At 46.1% G+C, this 18,480-nt stretch overlaps 1 pseudogene; it reads right to left on the reverse strand.

Annotated features, from left to right (window-relative positions):
• The window catches only part of LOC121282118, a 61,084-nt pseudogene extending 57,336 nt beyond the window's left edge, over positions 1-3,748 (reverse strand).
• Positions 3,749-18,480: the final 14,732 nt, after the last annotated feature.

Consider the following 18,480-nt stretch of genomic DNA (forward strand, 5'->3'; position numbering starts at 1 on the left):
CTCTTAGCTTTCTCCTCTCCAAGGAGAACAGCCTCAACTTCAACATTAAGACAGTACCTTTGGGAGTCCTGCTGCATTTTTCATCTGCGTCCCATGAACTGAAGCAGTCTGCCCATGGCAGGGGAGATTGGAAGGAAGCGAACAAGTAGTACAGGCTGTAGGTGATGATGCAGCTGCAGGAAATGTCACCAATTACACATGCAAGGATCATGGCAACCCCAACACCTTAAAATAGAACAAGGAGCAGGAGATTAGATTAGAAACTATTAGATAGAAATAGATTCTGTCTCATGACTAGTTTTATTCCGAAGGCCTGAACCATTGTTCTGGAGACATGATTTCATTAATATTGGATTTGTGCCAACATTGGGAGAGTTATCCCTCTGGCCATTCAAGGAGCAGCCTGACATAGGTGTGATTCTGTGAGTATGTCTTTTAACCACTGTCCCAAACTCCTCCATCACCGCACCAGGACAGGTCTTGCCCCACAGGCAGCCACCATTCCACGATCTGGAAGTTCCCCTCCAAGTCGCACACCATCCTGACTTGGAACTATTTCTCCATTCCTTCATTGTTGCTAGATCAAAATTCTGGAACTCCTTCCCTAACAGCACTGTGGCTGGAGCAACACCACACAGACTGTAATGATTCACATAGGTTGCTCACCACCACCTTCTCAAGGGCAATTAGGAATGGGCAACAAATGCTGGCTGTGCTGGGACACCCAGTTCCAATGGATGAATAAAAAATAGACTTAGCTATAGTTTATTCACAACTACCCAAATGCAAATGGTTAGGCTTAAAAGTTATCCACTGTAACCTCTCCAGTCCAGGATGCTTGGGTGCAAGCCACTTCTGGATTTTGGAACTTTCTGGAATGATGTTCGAGCTTAACCACAAGTTGGTGAAACGGAAAACGCTGCAGATATAAATATTTACCCGAAACATTAAACATTATAAAGCAGTAATAAAAAAACTGTTTTACTTATCCAAATACTGTATCTACTGTATTCCACTCCCACAGTGCTGTGATAAAATGATGTCAATGACGTTGAGAGAACTGCTTGGGTCTGCTCAGAAATTTCCAGACTACTGTTTTTTCTGAACAATAGATCTCTGGATCCGCAAGGTTGCAGTGTACATATATTTAAGATTTGAGTCAACCTAACTTCAGATGTCACAATTTTTTTTTAGTCAAGCTATTCGGTTAATGTAACATATAAAGATCACAAGAAGAGAGTCAGTTGTTACCCCATGATTTTCTGACTCTGTTTGTTTTTCCCATCTTTCATGGGATGTGGGCATCACTGGCAAGGCTAGCATTTGTTGCCCATCCCTAATTGCCCTTGAACTGAGTGTCTTGCTAGCCCATTGCAGAGGGCAGCTAAGAGTCAACCACATTGCTGTGGGTCTGGAGTCACCTGTAGGCCAGACCAGGTAAGGACAGCAGATTTCCTTCCCCAAAGGTCATTAGTGAACCAGATGGGTTTTACAACAATTGATTATAGCTGTCACATTCACCACACTGAGTTGAGATTTATACTCCAGATTTATCAATTGAATTTAAATTCCTCCAGCTGCTGTCGTGGGAAGTCAATGCATGTCCCCAGATCATTTGCCTGGGCTCTGGATTACTAGTGCATGAATTCAAAATGCCAGGAATTCAAAGCCAATTTTAATCTACAGAAGAAACAATGGGCTGGATTTAACTGGCTCCTGCCAGGAGGTTTGAAGTTGGGGAGTTACTGTAAATCCAGAGGGTGCTCAGCTCACAGCCTAACTGCCTGCCCCTGCCTCCACCCCAATTATATCAGCGATGGGGGTGGGGTCAGGCAGCCCACCCGCTAGTGGGCCAGTTAAGGCCCTAAAGTAGGCAATTAATGTGCCTTATTCCATTGCTGCTGGCATTTAACCAGCGGCAGGAATGGCCCACATCAGGCGGCCAGCCCAATGGATTTTCTTGTGGGTGGATGGCTGGTGGGGTGGTGGTTCATCATTCACTGGACTTTCTTTCCCATTGGAATGTCCCTCTAATTTTAAACCCCTCTCCCCTCAGGTTGTCCTCTCCCCATGGCCTCTTAAGCATCAGCTTCCATCTCCCTCTCACTGACATCCCCCCCAGACACTTTCAAAGTTCTGATCCTTGCAGCTCATCTCCTCATCATCCAATTGCAGTACCGACAGTGTCCAACACTCAAATTGGTGCTACTGATACATTAAGAGCCTCTGATTGGCTGGAAGCTCTGAAGTGACACTTCCTGTCCTGATGGGTGGAAATCCCACCTTCAGCCTATTAATGGCCAATTTGCTGTTAACTGACTGATAGGAAGCTATTCTTCCCCTGGGCCAGCTCAGCTCGACTTTTTAGCTGGTAAGAACAGCGATCATGGCACCCCTTATAATTCAGCCCAATTAATCTTTAATTGACCTCAGAATTTAGCCCATTTGCCTTAATGAAACAAAGCTCTGTGCAGCATAATAATACAATAGGCATTAAATGTCTCTTTCCTTATTAAACACATTATATGCTACTGTAAGCAACACCACTGGAGATGTGCTAGTGAAAATAATGAAGCATAAATTTGAGGTTCTTATCATTCTAATTCTCAAATTAAAGAAGAAAATAAAATCCTGACTGAGGTAAATTACACAAATTAGATGTAGAGGGTCATGGACCAGTATCTATTTTTATCCAAGAAAATTACAATTGATCCCTGTACAATTGATGCAAACTCTCAGAAGTCCTTTTTAAACATCCTGAAAAACAATGACAGATTCCACAGATATTTTAAAGAAATTGCACATTTTCCTTTCTGTACTGCTTCTGGGTCAATACTCAGTTATTTTGATTTAATTTGAATCAGTAACCATGCTACCATTCTTTCCTTCAAAAGTTACAGAATCACAATTGTAATGGGGCAGAGGGAGGCCATTTGGCCCATTGTATGTGAAATGGCTTTCTGAATGATTGCTATTCCCTGTCTTCTCCCTGTTACTCTGCACATTCTTCCTTTTCAGATAACACTCCAATTCCCTTTTGAATGCTTTAATTGACCGTGCCTCCACCGCACTCACAGGCAGTGCATTCCAAACCTTAATCACTCGCTGCATGAAAAGCTTTTCCTCATATTGCTTTTGCCAATTACTTTCAATCTGTGTCCTCTCATGCTTGATCCGTCATGAGTGGGAACAGTTTCTCCTTTTCTACTGTGTCCAGACCCCACATGATTTTGAACACCTTGAACAATTCTCCTTAATTTGTATTCATTTTTCATCATGTTTCATATTCTAGAGGCACAACAAAGCACAAGGAGAGACAGAATTCCCTCCTTCATTTTAGACCAATGAAAACTATTTATCCAAATCTTTCCACCCCTTTCAATAATGTAATGGGACCCCAGAAACAAGTGAAACTAACACAGTCTCAGGTATTCAACAACTCTTGAAAAATGAACCTCAGCATTAATAACTGCCAGCCTTTGTAAAGTGTACAGTACATCAGACTGTAAACAGCACTTCAGCAAAGCTGGTTTCTACCTGCATCAAAAAAGATAAATATAACCAGTTCATTGACATGAATTGTTAAATATTTAAATTGTTGCTGAGCTTGTGTTGCTGAATAAACACCTTGCATCACTGGCACGGCTTTCCACACTGCAATAGGTCCGAGGCTGGCAAACTGCCCAAAGGAAGATTCCAAGAAAAACATTGGTATCCCAACAAGTGCCAGCATGATTGTGTAGGGAATAAGAAATGCACCTGGAAAACATAGTAAAAAAAGCTGAAATAGATTGAATGTTAGAGTGACCAGATTTATCCATGTGGTTTTGGAATGGATGTTAGCCAGCTAAACAGACCATTTCATGTTAACACAGGAACTATATGTTGTCAATGATAGAACAGAGTGACTGCATTTTGCAAGTTCTTAGTATCTGAATCCTAAATTAAACAACCACAATCAGGCTTTTATCCTCTTGCATTACACCCAACAACCCAGCTCCTGGCACTTGAGAGTCTCAAATGACACTAGACACAAGGAAATTCCTCACTATTTTTAGATGAAACCACAATCTCCATGTTGGACCTTTCCCTGGAGTCGATTTCAGGGTGGGACACATTCTAATCAGTTTTCCCACTTGTTACACCCCCAGTGAAATCCCTGGTGAGAGTCCAGACCAGGGCTTTCTGAACCTGCCCCTTTTACAGGTTTCAGAATAAAACTGAATGGTAACAACAGGATGAGGGCATGAGTCCAAATTCCCTTTTTTAACCTGCCTAACAAACAATGAAATCATTAATATTTTAAAAGATATTCCAAGTAATAAAATAATTATATTTACACATCTGCTAAGGATGCCATGTATTTGATGCATCTCACCCTTAGCAAAGAGCACATTTATTTTAAGGGGTTTGAGATCAGTTTTAGACATTCTAAAAATACAAAATCTCTCTCTCCCAGATGTTGATCTTGTTGGTTTTACTCTGGAAGAGAATGGTGGGATAATTCCCATATACATTTCCTGTCGGCTAGCTAAACATGGAGATGTTCCTTTCGTACTGGTACTGGACTAGGAACCCACAGCTCACAGATTCAAAACTCATCAAAACAAATTATAGTGATTGTAGCTTTAAGGAATGCAGTGACTGTAGCTTTAAAGACGTATTGTGTTGTACAGTATCATGTGACAGTATGAACGAATCAGATCTAAGCACGGGGACCCTCAGAGAGGGAGTTTATCTAGTTATGGAGCTTGATGGAAGCATATAACTGATGCTGCAGGTCATGAGGACTGTTTTCTTCAACTGATTTCTTCTCCGCCGATGCTGCCAGACCTGCTGAGTTTTTCCAGGTAATTCTGTTTTTGTTTTTGTTATAAGTAAAACTCAATGTTTCTAATGAGAAGCCTGTCTGGAAAATCAAGTCCATAACAGAAATTGAATTCAATAATCCAGGAACCTGTGAGCTGGAACTAAAAATGAGAATAACTGGTAATGAAGTGTTGTAAGATCCCAACTGGTTCACAAATGTCCTCAGTTGAAAAAGTCATTGTCACTCTCACCAGGTCTGTCCTATATATACACACATGTCTAACACCATGTGATTGTCTCTCACTTCCCTCATAGGGACGGCTATAAATTCCACCTTCTCACATCAGAAGAAAGATTATATAAATAGACAACAGTTTAAGACTTCGATATTCAATTTTCCTTACATCTGAAATATTCAACTAATCATTTAACCATACAAAAAAAGTCCCCTGGTTCATTGAATTTCTTTACAAATCAATTAATTATTCCTTTTATTTCTGCTTTTCACTCCCCTGTGTATTGGGTTTCACTACAGTACCTCCTCCATTTCTGTAAACCAGGTAAGGGAATCTCCAGACATTGCCCAGACCCACTGCACAACCGAACACAGAGCAAGTAGTCAGTCTTCGAGGACCAGTTGCCTCGTTCCACATTCTCGTCACTTTCACCCACATGTTCATTGGTGACAGCCTGGGGGAGAGAGAGGAAATGGCCGACCCAGAAATGAGACTTTCTTAGACTGGAACTCAAACAAAAAGTGCAGTTTTCACCCACTGCAGGAACACTGGGCAGTATTGTCTGTTCCAGACCTAAGCCCTGTGGTGGGGAGTGGAAAGTCAGGGGGACTCCCGCTGGAGACCCTAGCGGGGAAACCCACCCAATTGGAATGAGCAAGGCCACCATCTGTGCTGCCCATGCATAAGAGCCCTTTGCAAGGTGCTGGGGTGCAGCCCCACAGCGGTGCATGTAGTCAGCAGGTAGGGAGTGGCTGGGGGTCACTGACCCAACTGCACTAAGGGCTCTAATTTTGTTGGGGGCTGGGTGGGTGATGTTGGGATTGAGGGCAACTGCAGATACTGTTACTGCTGTCATGCCTCTGTTGCATTGCTCCCTGGTCCTTTCCTCCACCACCCCCAACCAAGACCTCAGCAAGGCTTCATGCCTACATCCCCTTCCACTGGTATCCTCACCTGCCCTTCCCATGTCTGCCCTCTCCTTCCCTGTGCTCTATGAACCAGTCCCCCTCCCCCCACACCTTACACCTGCTCCATCCATCCATCCTGGTTACTCCCGAAATGTACATGTTGGTCCGGTTATGTTTCAGACGGCCTGAATTCCTGCTTGTGAGCTGGATGACTGGATGGTTTGGTGGGGTTGGGGGTCAGGTAATCATTTGAATCCTGCCAATGAGATGCTAAGTGGCTTCCGGACGGCCTCTGGCAGGAATGACGACCTACCGTGATGGACAGGACTGCTAGTTCCCGCCATTGGGAAACCAATTCCCCCACCCGCCCTATTGTCCACTCCCACTGTGGTAAGGTGGTGTGCTTTGTACCCTTAAGAGAATGTAGTCAATTGACCATGTGACTGTATTGAGCAATCGTTACACAGCAGAGGCTACTTGGGTAACTGGGGAGTCTAGAGCTGGAAGTGATTGAAGAAGCACATATTGTGTTAGTGCTCTGCCCTTAGTTTCAATAAACCACCATTGTTTGTTCAGTTAATCAGTCTCGCTTTCTGTATTGTTTCAAGCAACCACTAATGTGTTAATATCAAGGGCGCAACTCACATTCGCCAGTCGAAATGAACCTGATAACCAAAAACATAAAACCCACACACCACGGATCCCACTACTGGTAGGATGGGACAAAGGGAGGGCTCCCAGATAGAGAGCCCTCTGCAGGGGGTCTGCACCTCCTCCAACAGCAGTATTGTTCTCCATCCAGCAGCAATCGGTCAGTAGTTTAGAAACACCCTGAACAGAGAGACTCTGTGATTCATAACAACCAAAATCCCCAAATCATCAGCAGCTCTCAGAGTTTTACATGAGTTTACTGTCAGGTTTTGGTAAATTACTCACCGTGTCCTCTGGAGTGTGTGTTTGATGGTCATTCTGTGAGAATCCAGATAAAGCCAACTCTCTCCTGTACATTTTTGGACAATGATGAATGATTCTTCTACTTGCTTAGGATTTGGGTACAAATCTTAAGAAGGAGAATTTCATCCAAAAGTTTTCGAAACATTGCTCCAGGTCTCTGGCTAAGGATGATTCAGCTTCTCACCAGGTACTGACTCTTCCACAGTCAGAATTAGTCCCTTATGCTGTTTAAAAGGGTGCAGCTCTGATGATTCAGGTTCTGGTGGTACCCAATGTCCCCTGATTGCTTCTGCTATTAACTGGTCAATTTCCATATTAAACATTTCTATTCCAGATTATTTGCATTAGTTTCAGTAACAAAGTGCACCTGCAGGTTTGACAGTTTAAGAATAGGACAGTCTGTTCTAAAACCAGAAACATAACGTGATTCATGGCTGCGCTCAGTTGAGGCGGCTCAGGCATGTGGAGCACTCGTGTTTGAGCTGAGCCCCATTAAGATGGAATTTTTCATCGAAGAAACCTCCCTTGGGATCCTTGGTCCCATCTCTCAGAAGTATCCTCTGGGCCATTCCACTCTGCGCTGAGGGGTCCCTATGTATACCCTTGCACACCCTTCAATTGCCCTTCCTCGCCAACTGCCCAGAAATGCTGTGGAGTTCTGTCCTGATGTTTGGAGGAGGTAGGGACCCCTGTGGAGGGCTCTCTATCTGGGGGTCCTCTCTTTGCCCATCGGGGATTTAACATGGGGTCTGTCCTGTGTAATAGATGGTTATGTCAATTGACAGACTCCCAGGCTGCCTGTAATTTCTGTAGCCTGGAGGAGGCCAGTTTTCACATTTATGTAGGATGTCAGAGGTTGCAGTCCCTCTTCCGCTATCTGAAGGGTGCGGGACTCACTCACCAATGTGTAAAATAATGCGCAGTGACATCGGGCATTTGTCCCGCCATCACCGCGCGTCATTTAGATTGTCAGTTTGGTGGGTGCGCAGCCGTGTTGGTTGCGTGGTGATGTCGGGATGCCCGCCTGATGTCACTGCGCATCATTTTACACATTGACGAGTGAGTCCCGCCCCTGCTCGTCGAACGGAAAATTTTTCCCCAGGAGTGAGGGATTGAAGTGCAGCTAGAAATTGCGGAACAGCCCTTCAGATAATGGAAGAGGGACTGCAACCTCTGACATTCTACATAAATGTGATGCTGATACTGGCACTTCGTTGGAATGGAGGGCATCCAGGGGCTGGGGCACATGTCACCCCTGGAAATATCACTTTAAGTTGGTTAACTAAGGTTCCTTTAAGGTTTTTAGTTTGCATTACAGTATATGAGTGGTGCTCCTTTCAAAATCTTCAGGAAAGGCAGAGAGAGGCAAGCGCAGATCCCTGCCCTGCTGCTGAGGCACTACTCCACCTGATTCTTAGAGCCCTCTTTGCTCCATTAAAACCTTGCATCTATTCAGGGGCAGATCCAGCCAATCACAGACAGAAAACATGTTGGATATTAACTAAGGGTGGGCAGGAGTTAAGGAGCACTGTTATCAGGCCAAACATGGGCAAGGAAACCTCTCACTGATTACCACCTACCGCCCTGCCTCAGTTGATGAATCAGTGCTCTTCCATGTTGAGCATCACTTGGAGGAAGCACTGAGGGTGGCAAGGGTGCAGAATGTACTCTGGGTGGGGGATTTAATGTCCATCACCAAGAGTGACTCGGTAGCATCACTACTGACTGAGCTGGCCGAGTCCTAAAGGACATTACTGCTAGACTGGGTCTATGGCAGGTTGTGAGGAAACAAGCAAGAGGGAAAAACATACTTGACTTCACCCTCACCAATTTGCCTACTGTAGGTGCATCTGTCCATGACAGTATCAGTAGGAGTGACCACCACATAGTCATTGTGGAGACAAAATCCCACCTTCACATTGAGGATACCCTCCATTGTGTTATGCGACACTACCACCGTGCTAAATAGGATAGATTTTGAACAGAACTAGCAACTCAAGACCGGGCAACTGTGAGGCGCTGCGGGCCACCAGCAGCAGCAGAATTGTACTCAAAAACAATCCGTAACCTCATAGCCTGGCATATCCCCCACTCTACCATTACTACCTCGCCAGGGGATTAACACTGGGCATGCCAGGAGCTGCACCAGGCATATCTAAAAATGAGGTGTCAACCTGGTGAAGCTATAACACAGGACTACTTGCTTGTCAAACAGCATAAACAGCAAGTGATAGACAGAGCTAAGCGATCCCACAACCAATGGATCAGATCTAGCTCTGCAGTCCTGGTGGATAATTAAACAATTCACTGGAGGAGGAAGCTCCACAAATATGCCCATCCTCAATGGTGGAGGAGCCCAGCACGTCAATGGAAAAGATAAGGCTGAAGCATTCACAACAATCTTCAGCCAGAAATGCCGAGTGGATGATCCATTTCAGCCTCCTCCGGAGGTGCCCACCATCAGAGATGCCAGTCTTCAGCCAATTTGATTCACTCCACGTGATATCAAAAAACGGCTGAAGGCACTGGATACTGCAAAGGCTTTGGGCTCTGACAATATTCCGGCAATAATTTGTGCTCCAGATATTGCCGCACACCTAGCCAAGCTGTTCCAGTACAGCTACAACACTGGCATCTAACCGACTATGTGGGAAATTGCCCAGATATGTCCTGTACACAAAAAGCAGGGCAAATACAACCTGGCCAATTACCGCCCCATCAGTCTACTCTCGATCATCAATAAAGTAATGGAAGGGGTCATCAACAATGCTAACAAGCGGCACTTGTTTAGCAATAACCTGCTCACTGATGCCTTGTTTGGATTCCACCAGGGAATTCACCAAGGCTCCTTAGACAGCACCTTCCAAACCCATGACCAACTACCATCTAGCAAAAGGGCAGCAGATACAGGGGAACACCACCACCTGGGGGTTCCCCTCCAAGTCACTCACCATCCTGACTTGGAAATATATCACCATTCCATATCACTGTCGCTGGGCCAAAGACCTGTAACTCTCTTCCGAACAGCACTCTGGGTGCATCTACACCACATGGACTGCAGTGCTTCAAGAAGACAGCTCACCACCACCTTCTCAAGGGCAGTTAGGGATGGGCAATAAATGCTGGCCCAGCCAGTGAAGCCCACATCCCATGAATGAATAAAAAATGCACATATTATTTCATGTAGTCGTCTGTATTGTAACTTGGGAATCCAAATGCTGTTCAGTGGAGAGGTACACTGTTGAGGAGAGATGCGCGGATATATCCGTGTTGTTATAATCTAGCTAAACCCTGTTAAAAAGGCTATCCAGAGGATGGTAATATTCTCTGGTGGTTCCTTTCCTTCAGGAAGAGTTGGGTTAGTTTTTCAGACCCATTTAACTGCCTGTGAGGCCTGTCTTTCTCAACCTCAAGTGACAGTGGTCATCTGAGGAGTATGCCTCATCCGGAATAGCCCCATAAAAGGGCTAGGATTATAATCCACTGCACACATTACTGCCACTGTGTGTTGGTGGTGGAGGGAGTGAATTATTAAGGTTGTGGATAGGGTGCCAATCAAGCAGAGATAAAAGCAAAAAACTGCCGATGCTGGAAATCCAAAACAAAAACAGAATTACCTGGAAAAACTCAGCAGGTCTGGCAGCATCGGCGGAGAAGAAAATTGTTGACGTTTCGAGTCCTCATGACCCTTCAACAGAACTGAGTGAATATTAGGAGAGGGGTGAAATATAAGCTGGTTTAAGGTGGGGTGGGGCGGGGGGTGGGGGGAGAAAAGTGTGTGGGGGTGTATTGTGGTTGTAGGGACAAGCAAGCAGTGATAGGAGCAAATAATCAAAAGATGTCGCAGACAAAAGAACAAAGAGGTATTGAAGGAGGTGATATTATGTAAACGAATGTGCTAATTAAGAATGGATGGCAGGGCACTCAAGGTACAGCTCTAGTGGGTGTGGGGTGGAAAGACTAGCAGGGCATAAAAGATTTTAAAATAATGGAAATAGGTGGGAAAAGAAAAATCTATTTAAGTTATTGGAAAAAACAAAAGGAAGGGGGAAGAAATGGAAAGGGGGTTGGGGATGGAAGAGGGAGTTCAAGATCTAAAGTTGTTGAATTCAATATTCAGTCCGGAAGGCTGTAAAGTGCCCAGTCGGAAGATGAGGTGCTGTTCTTCCAGTTTGCGCTGGGCTTCACAAGAACAGTGCAGCAAGCCAAGGACAGACATGTGGGCAAGAGAGCAGGGTGGAGTGTTAAAATGGCAAGCGACAGGGAGGTTTGGGTCTTTCTTGCGGACAGACCGCAGGTGTTCTGCAAAGCAGTCGCCCAGTTTACATTTGGTCTCTCCAATGTAGAGGAGACCACATTGGGAGAAACGAATGCAGTAGACTAAGTTGGGGGAAATGCAAGTGAAATGCTGCTTCACTTGAAAGGAGTGTTTGGGCCCTTGGACGGTGAGGAGAGAGGAAGTGAAGGGGCAGGTGTTGCATCTTTTGCATGGGCATTTGGAGGTGCCATAGGTGGGGGTTGAGCAGTAGGGGGTGATGGAGGAGTGGACCAGGGTGTCCCAGAGGGAACGATCCCAGAATGCTGCCGGGGGGGTGAAGGGAAGATGTGTTTGGTGGTGGCATCATGCTGGAGTTGGCAGAAATGGCGGAGGATGATCCTTTGAATGCGGAGGCTGATGAGGTGATAAGTGAGGACAAGGAGGACCCTATCATGTTTCTGGGAGGGAGGAGAAGGTGTGAGGGCGGATCCGTGGGAGATGGGCCGGACACGGTTGAGGGCCCTGTCAACGACTGTGGGTGGAAAACTTCGGTTAAGGAAGAAGGAGGACATGTCAGAGGAACTGTTTTTGAAGGTAGTATCATCAGAATAGATGCGATGGAGGCGAAGGAACTGAGAGAATGGGATGGAGTCCTTACAGAAAGCGGGGTGTGAGGAGCTGTAGTCGAGGTAGCTGTGGGAGTCGGTAGGCTCGTAATGGATATTGGTGGACAGTCTATCACCGGAAATGGAGACAGAGAGTTCAAGGAAGGGAAGGGAAATGTCAGAGCTGGACCATGTGAAAATGATGGAGGGGTGGAGATTGGAAGCAAAATTAATAAATTTTTCCAAGTCCCGACGAGAGCATGAAACAGCACCGAAGTAGTCATCGATGTAATGGAGAAAGAGTTTTGGGAGGGGGCTGGAGTAGGACTGGAACAAGGAATGTTCTACATACACCATAAAGAGAAAGGCATAGATAGCCTCATCTTTTATTTGGAGAAAGTGAGAGGAGTTGAAGGAGAAATTGTTCAGTGTGATAACAAGTCTGGTGATAACCAGACAGAGGAGAGTAGTGGTGGATGGGAATTGTTCGGGCCTCTGTTCAAGGAAGAAGCTAAGGGCCCTCAGACCATCCTGGTGGGGGATGGAGGTGTAAAGGGATTGGACGTCCATGGTGATGAGGAAGCGGTTGGGGCCAGGGAACTGGAAATTGTTGATGTGACGTAAGGTGTCCGAGGAATCACGGATGTAGGTGGGAAGGGACTGGACAAGGGGAGAGAGAAGGGAGTCAAGATAACGGGACATGAGTTCCATGGGGCAAGAACAGGCTGACATGATCAGTCTACCAGGACAGTTCTGTTTGTGGATTTTGGGTAGGAGGTAGAAGCGGGCCGTCCGATGTTGGGCGACTATCAGGTTGGAAGCTGTGGGAGGAAGATCTCCAGAGGAGATGAGGTCAGTGACAGTCCTGGAAACAATGGCTTGATGTTCAGTGTTGGGGTCATGGTCCAGGGAGAGGTAGGAGGAAGTGTCTGCGGGTTGACGCTCAGCCTCCGTGTGGTAGAGGTCAATTAGCCAGACAACAACAGCACTACCCTTGTCAGCGGGTTTGATGACAACGTTGGGGTTGTACCTGGGAGAATGGAGTGCAGTAAGTTCAGAGAGAGAGAGATTAGAATGGGTGAGAGGAGCAGAGAAATTGAGACAACTAACGTCACGCCGACAGTTCTCAATGAAAAGATCAAGAGAAGGTAAGAATCCAGAGGGAGGGGTCCAGGTGGAGGGAGAATATTGGAGGTGGGTAAAAGGATCACATTCTGAGATCCACACTCAGTGCCATGAGCCGCCATATGAACACACTCGACCTCTCCCTCCAGCAGCACCGCCGCACCCTTTTTCAAAGCTGCGCGTGCCCCCAGTTTCATTTTATTCTTCGTCTCATATGACGCTTCAGCAAGAAACTTTTTCTCTTTCTCTCAAGTGCAAGGAATGCAAGCTCCAACATCCAAGCTCATCGATACCAACACCTATTTAGGACCCTCCAACCCTGCCTGTCCCTCCGTCCCCACCTCATCTTCCAATCCCAGCCCCAGCTGTGTATTCACTATACCCCCTGACCTTGCCCTTTCTGTCGCTGAATGTTCAGTGCTGAGCAAAGCACTTAGTTTCAAACCCTTACGCCCTCATCTCAATGAATTTCGGGCTCGGCACGATGCTGAACTCTTCTTCCGCAGTCTTCGTCTCCGTGTTCACTTCTTTTACCCACCTCCAATCTTCTCCCTCCACCTGGACCCCTCCCTCTGGATTCTTACCTTCTCTTGATCTTTTCATTGAGAACTGTCGGCGTGACCTTAGTCGTCTCAATTTCTCTGCTCCTCTCACCCATTCTAATCTGTCTCTCTCTGAACTTACTGCATTCCATTCTCTCAGGTCCAACCCTAACAATGTCATCAAACCCACTGACAAGGGTGGTGCTGTTGTTGTCTGGCACACTGACCTCTACCTCACGGAGGCTGAGCATCAACTCGCCGACACTTCCTCCTACCTCTCCCTGGACCATGACCCCACCACTGAACATCAAGCCATTGTTTCCAGGACTGTCACTGACCTCATCTCCTCTGGGGATCTTCCTCCCACAGCTTCCAACCTGATAATCGCCCAACCTTGGATGGCCTGTTTCTACCTCCTACCCAAAATCCACAAACAGAACTGTCCTGGTAGACCGATCATGTCAGCCTGTTCCTGACCCATGGAACACATTTCTCGTTATCTTGATTCCCTTCTCTCTCCCCTTGTCCAGTCCCTTCCTACCTACATCCGTGATTCCTCGGACACCTTACGTCACATCAACAATTTCCAGTTCCCTGGCGCCAACCGCTTCCTCATCACCATGGACGTCCAATCCCTCTACACCTCCATCCCCCACCAGGATGGTCTGAGGGCCCTTAGCTTCTTCCTCGAACAGAGGCCTGAACAATCCCCATCCACCACTACTCTCCTCCGTCTGGCTGAACTTGTTCTCACACTGAACAATTTCTCCTTTAACTCCTCTTACTTCCTCCGAATAAAAGGTGTGGCTATGGGTACCCGCATGGGCCCCAGCTATGCCTGTCTCTTTATGGGGTATGTGGAACATTCCTTGTTCCAGTCCTACTCCGGCCCCCTCCCACAGCTCTTTCTCCATTACATCGATGATTACTTTGGTGCCGCTTCAAGCTCTCATCGGGACTTGGAAAAATTTATTTGTTTTGCTTCCAATCTCCACCCCTCCATTATTTTCACATGGTCCATCTCTGACACTTCCCTTCCCTTCCTGGACCTCTCTGTCTCCATTTCTGGTGATAGACTGTCCACCAATATCCATTACAAGCCTACCGACTCCCACAGCTACCTCGACTACAGCTCCTCATACCCTGCTTCCTGTAAGGACTCCATCCCATTCTCTCAGGTCCTTCGCCTCCGTCACATCTGTTCCGATGATGCCACTTTCAAAAACAGTTCCTCTGACATGTCCTCCTTCTTCCTTAACCGAGGTTTTCCACCCACAGTCATTGACAGGGCCCTCAACCGTGTCCGGACCATCTCCCACGCATCCGCCCTCACACCTTCTCCTCCCTCCCAGAAACGTGATAGGGTCCCCCTTGTCCTCACTTATCACCCCACCAGCCGCCACATTCAAAGGATCATCCTCCGCCATTTCCGCCAACTCCAGCATGATGCCACCACCAAACACATCTTCCCTTCACCCCCCCGGCAGCATTCTGGGATCGTTCCCTCTGGGACACCATGGTCCACTCCTCCATCACCCCCTACTGCTCAACCCCCGCCTATGGCACCTCCCCATGCCCACACAAAAGATGCAACACCTGCCCCTTCACTTCCTCTCTCCTTACCGTCCAAGGGCCCAAACACTCCTTTCAAGTGAAGCAGCATTTCACTTGCATTTCCCCCAACTTAGTCTACTGTATTCGTTGCTCCCAATGTGGTCTCTACGTTGGAGAGACCAAATGTAAACTGGGCGACCACTTTGCAGAACACCTGCGGTCTGTCCGCAAGAAAGACCTAAACCTCCCTGTCGCTTGCCATTTTAACACTCCACCCTGCTCTCTTGTCCACATGTCTGTCCTTGGCTTGCTGCATTGTTCCAGTGAAGCCCAACGCAAACTGGAAGAACAGCACCTCATCTTCCGACTGGGCAATTTACAGCCTTCCGGACTGAATATTGAATTCAACAACTTTAGATCTTGAACTTCCTCTTCCATCCCCAACCCCCTTTCCGTTTCTTCCCCCTTCCTTTTGTTTTTTCGAATAACTTAAATAGATTTTTCTTTTCCCACCTATTTCCATTATTTTAAAATCTTTTATGCCCTGCTAGTCTTTCCACCTCACACCCACTAGAGCTGTATCTTGAGTGCCCTGCCATCCATTCTTAATTAGCACATTCGTTTAGATAATATCACCACCTTCAACACCTCTTTGTTCCTTTTTCTGTGACATCTTTTGATTATCTGCTCCTATCACTGCTTGCTTGTCCCTACAACCACACCACCCACCCCCTTTCTCTCCCCCCACCACCGCCCCCCCCCCCCCCCCCCCCCCCCCCCCCACCTTAAACCAGCTTATATGTCACACCTCTCCTAATGTTCACTCAGTTCTGTTGAAGGGTCATGAGGACTCAAAACGTTAATTCTTTTCTTCTCCGCCGATGCTGCCAGACCTGCTGAATTTTTCCAGGTAATTCTGTTTTTGCTTTCCCTATCAAACAAGCTGCTCTATCCTGGATGGTGTCAAGTTTTTTGAGAATTGTTGAAACTGCTCTCAACTAGAGAAGCGGAGATTATTCCATCACACTCGTGACTTGTATGTTGTAGATGATGAACAGACTTTGGGAAGACAGGAGCTAAGTTTCTCACCACTGAATTCCCGGCCTCTGACCTGCTCTTGTAGCCACAGTATTTATATGGCTGGTCCAGTTCAGTTTCTGGTCAATAAAATCCACCAGAATGGTGATGACGTGGGAATCAGCAATGGGAAAGCCATTGAATGTCAAAGCAAATTGGTTAGATTCTCTTTCATTGGAGATGGTCATTGCCTGGTACTTACATGCTGCCAATGTTATTTGTCATTTATCAGTCAAAATCTGAATGTAGTCCAGTTCTTGCTGCTAATGTACACTGACTGCTTTAGTATCTGGGGAGTTGGGAATGGTACATGAATTGTGCAATTATCAGCGACCTCCATACCTCTGTCCTTATAATGGAGGGAAGGTCATTTCTAAAGGAGCTGATTTTGGGCCTCAGGAATCCCTGTAGCAATGTACTCAGGTCTTAGAGGATTGTTCTCCAACAAACAAAACCATCTTCCTTTGTGCTATGGATGACTCCAGCCAGTGGAGAGTTTTCCCCCTGATTACCATTGACTTCAATTTTACCCAAGCACCTTATTACTCACTGCTGAACTCAAGTTAACATGACTGAGTGCTGTGGGTCATTAATCTTTAATTGTGTCATCAGGCAGCTGGAAACACCCCATCTCCAATGGTCCAGGATGCATTAACACCTCTGCATGTTTGATGGACCACCTCTAGTTGTCTCCTCCTATAGAGAGGAAAGAACAGCGAATGTAGTGGCATTTGTTCAGTTGATGGATGGTGTGCGAGCAGTGGGAGTGGGCTGAGTGTGAGTATCAGGGACCGGCAGGAATTGTAAAAGAATGACAGTGAGTGGCAGAGGAGAATAGAAAGATGGGAATGTGAAGAAATGCAGAGATGGAGAAGGATGGGTGCACCTGTATGGAGTGAGGAGTGATATGATGAGGTAGGCTTGAGAAGACAGAATGAGGGCTTTAGGTGAAATGCGAGCTGGACATAGGTGAATGTTCAACTGTCCTTACCTTTCCTGACCTAGTGAGGTCCTGAAATTGTTTCCTGCACTACAACCAGGGGCATGGTTTTACTCTCCTGGGCAATCTGCAGTTGTGCCTTCTTCAGTTTGGCCACATTTTCCCCTCTCAGTCTCTCCCCATGGAGCGTCTGAGCTGATCCTGGCTCTCCGAACACCTCTATGCCATGATATAGCAATGGGGTAAGGAGAAAAGGCAAACTACAAGACCTATCTCAGCCAGTATGGGGACTGAACACTCACCATCAGTGTTATTAAGCACTACACTCTAACCACTGACCTAACTGGCCCCCTCCTCATCTCCTTGGTCCTTCCGACTCCTCAGGGGTCCCAAAGCGCATGAAGGAGGCACCAGTGACTGGGGTGCAGCCTTTCAAACTCTAATTAATTCTGAATATTTCCTCCTCTCTTCTTTGCGACTCTGCCTCCTCCAAATTGTACCTTTGGATTAGCCCTATAAATGTTGGAGTTGAGATTGTATCATGCGGTCCTCATTCTGCCCCCCTGCTGCAGGCTGGACGCAACTCCAGAAGTAAAATTATAACAAAATGGCTGAGTTAAAAAGACATTTTAACAGAGCTTGGAGATTTTCCCAGACCACGCCACAGCAGTGTCCAGGATATTTGAATAGCCAGGCCGGATATGTGAAGTGTGTTTTGATGTAATGTTACCTGGTTATGATTCTAATTACATATCACACTACATGCGATGTTATAACGCATCTGCCATTTTTAATATGTAACTAATGGATCTCTCAGTTTATCCTTCACTTGAGAATCTGCTCTGTGTCTGTTTGTCTCTGTGATCATCATGTGGCAGTTTCTTGCCTCTGTTTCTCTGTCCTCTGTTGCCTTCTGCTTCAGGTCAGCACCAGTAAGTGGATTTGGAAATTTGCAAATTCCATAAGGTGAAGTCAGTTGGAACTTGTTCTCGTTGCTTGAAATCAACACAGGACATTCTGCCAGTGAATTACATCACATACATGGAAATCCTGTTCTGTTTCTATTGAGTTTCTCACATTTAAGTGCAAAGGTTGAACAAAGTCTGTCAATCTCTCATCATTCCAGATTGTTATTCAACTTCAGCCCCTGTCAGTATAATCCAAACACTAGTTATTTAAGTTTGTGGTATTTTAGAGTCTGAATATCACTTTCCATCAGAAATCAAAGTATTAATTAGTGTGTATGTAAGTTCATATCTAACAGGTGATTGATTTCAGAGAGATGGTTAAAACTGTATGACTGTTTGAGATTTTGATCAATTCTGAGTTACCTGAATGTGCAAGCTCTGAAACAGACTTGTCTGGTACATGAGCAATGTGTCCAAGGATTAAAAAATGAGCATTCAGCAAACACACTTGTAGCACAATTAACAACACAGCTAATGATGGTATCTGTGTAATAGTTGTGGAAT

Source organism: Carcharodon carcharias, chromosome 9 (genome assembly GCF_017639515.1).
Source record: "Carcharodon carcharias isolate sCarCar2 chromosome 9, sCarCar2.pri, whole genome shotgun sequence".
Taxonomy (NCBI): domain Eukaryota; kingdom Metazoa; phylum Chordata; class Chondrichthyes; order Lamniformes; family Lamnidae; genus Carcharodon; species Carcharodon carcharias.